The sequence below is a fragment of the Schistocerca cancellata genome, chromosome 5, assembly GCF_023864275.1.
Source record: "Schistocerca cancellata isolate TAMUIC-IGC-003103 chromosome 5, iqSchCanc2.1, whole genome shotgun sequence".
In the NCBI taxonomy this organism is placed as follows: domain Eukaryota; kingdom Metazoa; phylum Arthropoda; class Insecta; order Orthoptera; family Acrididae; genus Schistocerca; species Schistocerca cancellata.
In genome coordinates this window covers 155,257,509-155,264,385 of record NC_064630.1, presented here as the reverse complement: position 1 = coordinate 155,264,385, position 6,877 = coordinate 155,257,509, and the positions used below count along the sequence as shown (strand labels likewise).

The following is a 6,877-nucleotide window of genomic DNA, read 5'->3' as shown; positions in this document are numbered from 1 at the left end:
GGCACTTTAAACCTGTATATAAATAACCTGCTAGAAATAAATAGAGATATCAAATGTTATAAATAGAACAGATTAGAACTTCCTAGGCTAAGGTTAGGAGACTGAGGATCAGAGGCTTGAAGACAAATCCCAAGGCGCTCATCCTCAGTACCCTAAGGTGGAGGGACTATAATCTCTTCCTTTCCTATCGTCTTTTCTCCTCTTCAGTCTAAACTATTCCTTGTATTTCCTTCTTCTAATCCAAATTTTATTTTGTAAAATTTTGTTAAAACGGTTTTGGGAAAGCAGCCAAAGAAAAAAAAGAAATAAGAAAAAAAAAGGGAAAGACCCGCCTCCACGTGGCGGGACACGGGCAACGGTACGGCCGGATGCGGGAACTGGTGTGAGTTTCATCAACTACATCAGCACCCGTACACCGGTCGTAGCGGCCAAGTGGTCAAAACAGACCCACCTTAAGCACTTAGGTGGTGGGTCGTAAAATCAGGGCGGAAAGTGAAAAAAAAAATTCCCAGCGTATAATGATTTTGAAATTTTCTCGGTTTTCTGGCGGTTGGCGCCGTCCAAATGGCCAATGTTTCACCAAGCTGACTCTTTGCCATCTTCAGGTGCTCCTGATGACTAACCTGCTTCCCGCTGGGCGCTCTCTTACACAGGATGAACATTCATAAAACCGACAAACAGTACCGATGGATTCCCGAGTGCAAATGGAGGAGAAAAGGGCCTATGAACATGTGTCCGGAAACGGTTGGCGTAGGACAACGACAACAAATCGTCCCGGAACACAATACAGAACTGCATCGCATCCACGTCACAACAGATGTTCAAAGTAGCCTCTGTGGGACTAAAGTGGGAAAGAGTAGCGTTTGTCATGCAGGACGCACATAATCTTGCTTTGAATTACACCATGTTGGCGGGCCACTTGCCTGGAGATTGCACTAGGATTTGTCTCAATGTCCTGTAGAACCCAGTCCTCCAAATCTGGTGTATGCACAGTCGGCGGCCTCCCTGCAGGTTCGTCTCTCTGAATGTCCAAAAAGGGCTTTAAATGTTTTGTGATGTGGTTGGTGTCTGTGAGGATATGACCATACGCAAGACACAACAGAGCAACAACACACACACAAAGCGAAATGGCACATACTCCACTACAATAGCAAGATTGTTCACAGAATAGGCAACATATTAAAGAGACAGGGACTCCAAGTGGGGTACAGGACAGAGAATAGAACACAAGAAACACCCACGGATAAATTTAACACATCAGGAATATATGAACTCACATGCATCACTTTCCAGTCAGTGTACATAGGGACATAGGGCAGACATGCAGAAACTTCAAAACCAGATATTCAGATCATCCTAGAGCTTTAAAAAGCTTTCATAGCACATTTGCTGACTACCTAATAGCCCTCAATCACCACCCAACTACAACAGAAACAGACTTAAGAATATATATATATATATATATATATATAGATAGATAGATAGATAGATAGATAGATTATATGAGAAATCGAGACACGATACTCTGCAAAGATTCACCATTTTACACACAAAAGAAATACCACGTAAAAGACGACACAAACAGCTAAGAAACGTACAAAACACACACACACACACACACACACACACACACACACACACACACAAAGGTAAAATGTAATCAAAATGCAAATTTGGCGCCAGACTCACTGGTGAACAAATGAACACTGACTGGGCTGGGACACACAACAACCACAACTACAGTGTTTTGGTGAAATGCAAAGTGCTTTTACGACCTTTTTTGTGAAAATACGTGTTATATTTACGTGTGCTTCACAACACCTCATCACGATGCTGAGAATAAAACGGCTTGCCACACAAAAACGTACGTAGAAACGAATATAGATGCGAAATATCGCGACAAACTAAATTACGTTTAAAGCATAAAATGATATGTTAACTCCTAACAGAATTTCTCATTAACGTCGTTTGATTGCAGATGACAAGCTCCCTGTAATGAATAATGCACAAGTGATCCTGAAAAACCATGCAAACCGAGTGTAAAGGTATTAACAAAAAGAAACATATGTTTGTTTGAACTAAATTCCACATAACTTTGTAAAAATGTTCACATTACAGATTAAATGAAACAGAAACCCACTTATGATGGCACAGGATTGCTGAAACATGTTTGGGAACTTGGAAAAAACGGTGTTTAGCAGAACTGTCGGATCTTACATCCAACAATTTTAACTGCAAACATGGTAAACACAAGGACCTGCAAATCCAAATGATGAATATCTGGTTCTAGATCTTCCTCAGATTTCCCGATGGGTCTAGTACACCAAATGGCGGGCTTTTCGTGTCTTCAGGGAGGCTACCGAGATGTCACGGTACTGTCTTCGCTAAGGCGGAAAGCTCGCACAACAGACGTATTCGGTCACTAAGGTGCAACACCCCAGTAATCGCTGGCCTGACTTGCTATCCTTCTAGCGTGTTATCAAGAAAGTAATACCTGCACGACATCAAAAGAAGAGGATCGAAATGACAACCATATGAAACTATCCAAAGAAAACAGCCGGAAGACTGGGGGAACAACCAAGCGGTTAGCATCCTCCAAATTCTGGGTAAATACATCCCAGCACGATCTCACTGCAGCAGCAAAACAAACCACTCATAATGGTCGCTTGAAGATGGCAATATGTCAGCTTGCCGAAATATCACTCCACCGGAACGACGCTACTCGGCTGAATACTCGAAAACATTCCAAAATCGTAGACAAAATTACGTCTTACTCCCCGACGGCAGACTGTTGGATCACTCTGGTAACCATAACACTGAACCAGATGACATCCACTAAGCGATTTTTTTCCCGACATCTCTTGAGCGGATTGTGTATTCTCCGTTGTTTGGAAAGGTAACGAAATCTGCGAGCAATCTGACTCAGTTCAGTGGTTTGTGGTATCTCTTCGCACAGAAAATTCGGTCGCTTTTACTTCTCTACGTCACTATGACGCTTAAACGTACAGAAACGTATCCGAAATATATTGGTTGTAGAAAGCGTCATTATTAGAACGCTGGACAGTGTGTGTTACCTGCGACTCAGTTAACACCAAATGACAAGCTGGGTAAAAGCTACTTAATGGAGCCTCTTGCAGCTTTCGTAGTTCAGCTACGATAAATGTAAAGATATGCGTCAAAATACGCGTAGGAGATTTGTCCATTACTTAATACCGGTTTTCCGAATTAGCTTGAAGCTTTGGTTTTAATGACAAAAAAATGAGTTAAATGTGGAAAAATGTGTTAAATATTGCATGAACGTAAACATTAGACTGCGCTACGGATCAGCCTGTTAATGCTATAATATTTATTTGGCGTCCACATTCGCTATCTCGCAACCAAATTATCATCTTCCAACCTAACGTAAACATTGGGCTACGCGATAGATGGAGAGATTAATATGTCACCATGACAGAGATTTCAGGCTTGGAGGGCGGCCGCAAGCTAACCTACAAAAAATATCGTGCCCATTTATTAATTTCTTTACCCTTTCTTCAATACGACCCCACAAGTACATTGGAAATATAGAGGGTTTTGAGAAACAGTCTGAAAAGCTTGTGTTACAGCCGGTCAGGTCGTACGGAGCGCAAATTCAAGCAGCGTGCCAAAGACAGTGTCGCCAAACTGTTCTTCGTTTCCTCAAACCGAAAAAAGTAACTTTTGGTTACATAGCTTACATTTATCGCTTTCGAAAAAGGCACGTTTTAACTGATAATGAATTAAACAAGTGGTAACTCAGGGACCCACAGATGTCTGTGCATTACCGTATGTTAGCACGTGCAATTGCTTGAATTTCCACGCACAATGCTCTGATTGCCTAACTCCTGTGCTAAATAACTCGGAAACGGCGCAACGTATCGAATTTTTTTCTTAACAATTATTCCTCAGCACACCGTCCCCTGTAACACCCTCAGAACCTTCTAAGACTGTGCCTGATCATCCGACAAAACTCCCTTGTTTTCAAAACTATTATTTTCAAAATATGTGACATTCTACCTCTGAGTCAGTTGTATCCAATGATGTTTTATTCATTTTTATATTTACAACACATTGAAATTTATACGTGGTTTGCCGGCCGAAGTGGCCGTGCGGTTAAAGGCGCTGTAGTCTGGAACCGCAAGACCGCTACGGTCTCAGGTTCGAATCCTGCCTCGGGCATGGATGTTTGTGATGTCCTTAGGTTAGTTAGGTTTAACTAGTTCTAAGTTCTAGGGGACTAATAACCTCAGCAGTTGAGTCCCATAGTGCTCAGAGCCATTTGAACCATTATTCGTGGTTTTTGCACTTGGTATCACTGGGGTCAATATGACAGCAATTTTAATTGTTTGTTTGTTCTTGAACGTAACATTTATGAAAACGGCATGATGATCGTTACGTTGAACAGCCGTTATATGAAATGCAACAATGAAAATATTTTTTCTTGCTTATTTCTGTACCTACTGTCAGGGTTTCTTGCCCCAGCTGTTATACCCTTCCTAGTACCATTGGGTCAATATAATCCCGTTAGCCCGTTGTCTTCAAAGCTATTATTTTTTTAAAAAAATCACTTTCTCCTTCTGAGTCAAATGCATCCAACGCTATTTTATTCAGTTTTAAATTTACAGTATATTAAATTTAGTCGGGATTTTGCACTGAATGCTACTGGGATCAATATGATCACAATATAAATTCCTTTTTGCTTTTTGAATATAACGTCTACGAAAACAGAATGATGACTATCACGCTGATCAGCTGCAATATATGTTTTTATGTTAGTCCACTAAAATACTGCCAATATATCTCGTGTAAATTGCTTGGGGTCTTTATGACCATAGTGGTACTCAGAAAAAAATAAATTAAAATAAAATTCTCGTAGCAGGAGGATTAAATGTCAACAACACAGATTAATTTATCTTCTACTATTGCTGCCAAGTGAACCAGAGTGATGGTTGGCGGCGAGACCTGTTTCATAGATACCGTAATCAAGTCGTTTCCCTCTGTCAGCTGCGGTGTCCGAGTGGTTAAGGAGTTGGACTTGAAATCCAATGGGTTGTACCCGCACAGGTTCGAATCCTGTCCGCAGCGAAAATTTTAATCAGTAAATAAGTCAAGCGAACACGATGATATCATTCCTCTCAAGCATAGAGATAGGCAAAGGCACCCATATGCAAAATGGACCTTCTACGTGTAAAGCCACGATACGTAACGTTGCCTAAGGTTTGAGAAACACTAGCTCACTGTGAAGCAACTGATGAAAAGAAATTGGAAGGGAAAACAATTCTCTACTCCTGGTGAATTTTTGTGTACGTCAATTATTGTTAGTAATCTTCGTATTGCTTTTCTTTGTTTCCTGCGTCACTTAATTATTCTCCCCACATTACGCCACGCTCTGCGAACTTTGCCCAAAATAATTGGTAGCATGGAATCTTGCTGGCAGGATACATCCCTAGCTTCCCTTCAGCATAATCAATCTCTCTCTCTCTCTCTCTCTCTCTGTGTGTGTGTGTGTGTGTGTGTGTGTGTGTGTGTGAGAGAGAGAGAGAGAGAGAGTTAGCAGCAACTAATAGACGTACGGTCACACTTTTACACGTGTCTGAACCGCAAAGAATTGTGTATGAGTGCTTCGAGGATACCTCTCCGAGGTCGTGTACGTTGAGGACCAATGTAACCCTAAATGAAAACTGCATACGATTTCTGCTTCTTACGTCGATGTTGTACGTGGATGTTGTATGCACATTCATTGTGTGGTCGAGAACAGAGACACGTTCGAAAGTAACCAGGATTATAATAAGGTACTGATTTAAAATAAAATCCTTGGTACCCCTAGAAGTCATTCTTTATATGCAAGGTCATAGCTAACAGGAGCATGCAAAGAGTTCCTTTGCCTTACTAGAATACTGGTAGTGAATTATTTGAGGACGTCTGAGCGCATAACTCGTCGGAGATTTCAGTCGACCGTACGAAGGGCTGCTGCATATAGGAAAGCAAACAGCGGCCGCTGCCGAAATTTAGTGTGCCTCGCAGGGCGGCTTGGTGATCGTGCGTCACGGACAGCGAAGGGTCAGCGGCCGGCGGCTTCCCGGCCAGCGCCGGTGACCAGTCGCGGCACAATTAAGCCCCGCCACGAGCACCGGCGGCACATCAAAGGCGACGCCCACGCTCGCGCCGCTAACCTCCCACCTCCTTACCAACAGACAGCCCCCGCCCAGGGGCGAATCGGAAGTTCACCGACGCGCAACGTCGTGATCGATAATCTTTTTTTTTTTTTTTTTTTTTTTTGTGTCTTACCTCCAAGGACAGTTGATCCATCCGTAAATCAACGTGGATAACCTGAACAAAGCGATACAACATTGTGAGATCCAAGTTTCTCCCGGCGTATACATTGATCAAATAATTTGCAGGAAAACACAGAGCGGCTTGGTCGACAACCGTCGATATTTCGACAGGAGCACAACATGCCATTTTCAAGGCAAAACTGCACCAAGCAAGTGCGGTGCAAGAGAATTTAAAATCTCGGTTTTCAGTGAATCTCCGGAAAGATAACACACACATTGCAATCACTAGTGCCATCACAAACTAAAGATAACCGACGTCAGAAGTTATCGATAGTGAAATTAATAATCAAGCGTGAGGTAGCATTAACTCTGTCCCTCTGTTTGTGACTAGGGAGAGAGAGCAGGATTCCATACAGAACTTAAACAAAAACTACGATCTCTATTTATAAGGTTACTTGCTAATTTAATTTCAACAGCTTCCTTGATAACTCTATCCCAACGGCTGGAAGTTTATGCCAGAAGACCTGTGTTGTTATATTCAGTAGGGTGACGGGTGCCAAGACAATGTTCTGCAATGGCGGATT

The 6,877-nt window shown here is 42.2% G+C and overlaps 1 non-coding gene across 1 annotated transcript; it reads left to right on the top strand.

Moving 5' to 3' along the window:
• The first annotated feature begins 5,021 nt into the window (after nt 1-5,021).
• On the top strand, nt 5,022-5,103 carry Trnas-uga (transfer RNA serine (anticodon UGA)). Its single transcript has one exon. It is a non-coding gene; the product is annotated as a tRNA-Ser (tRNA).
• Nucleotides 5,104-6,877: the final 1,774 nt, after the last annotated feature.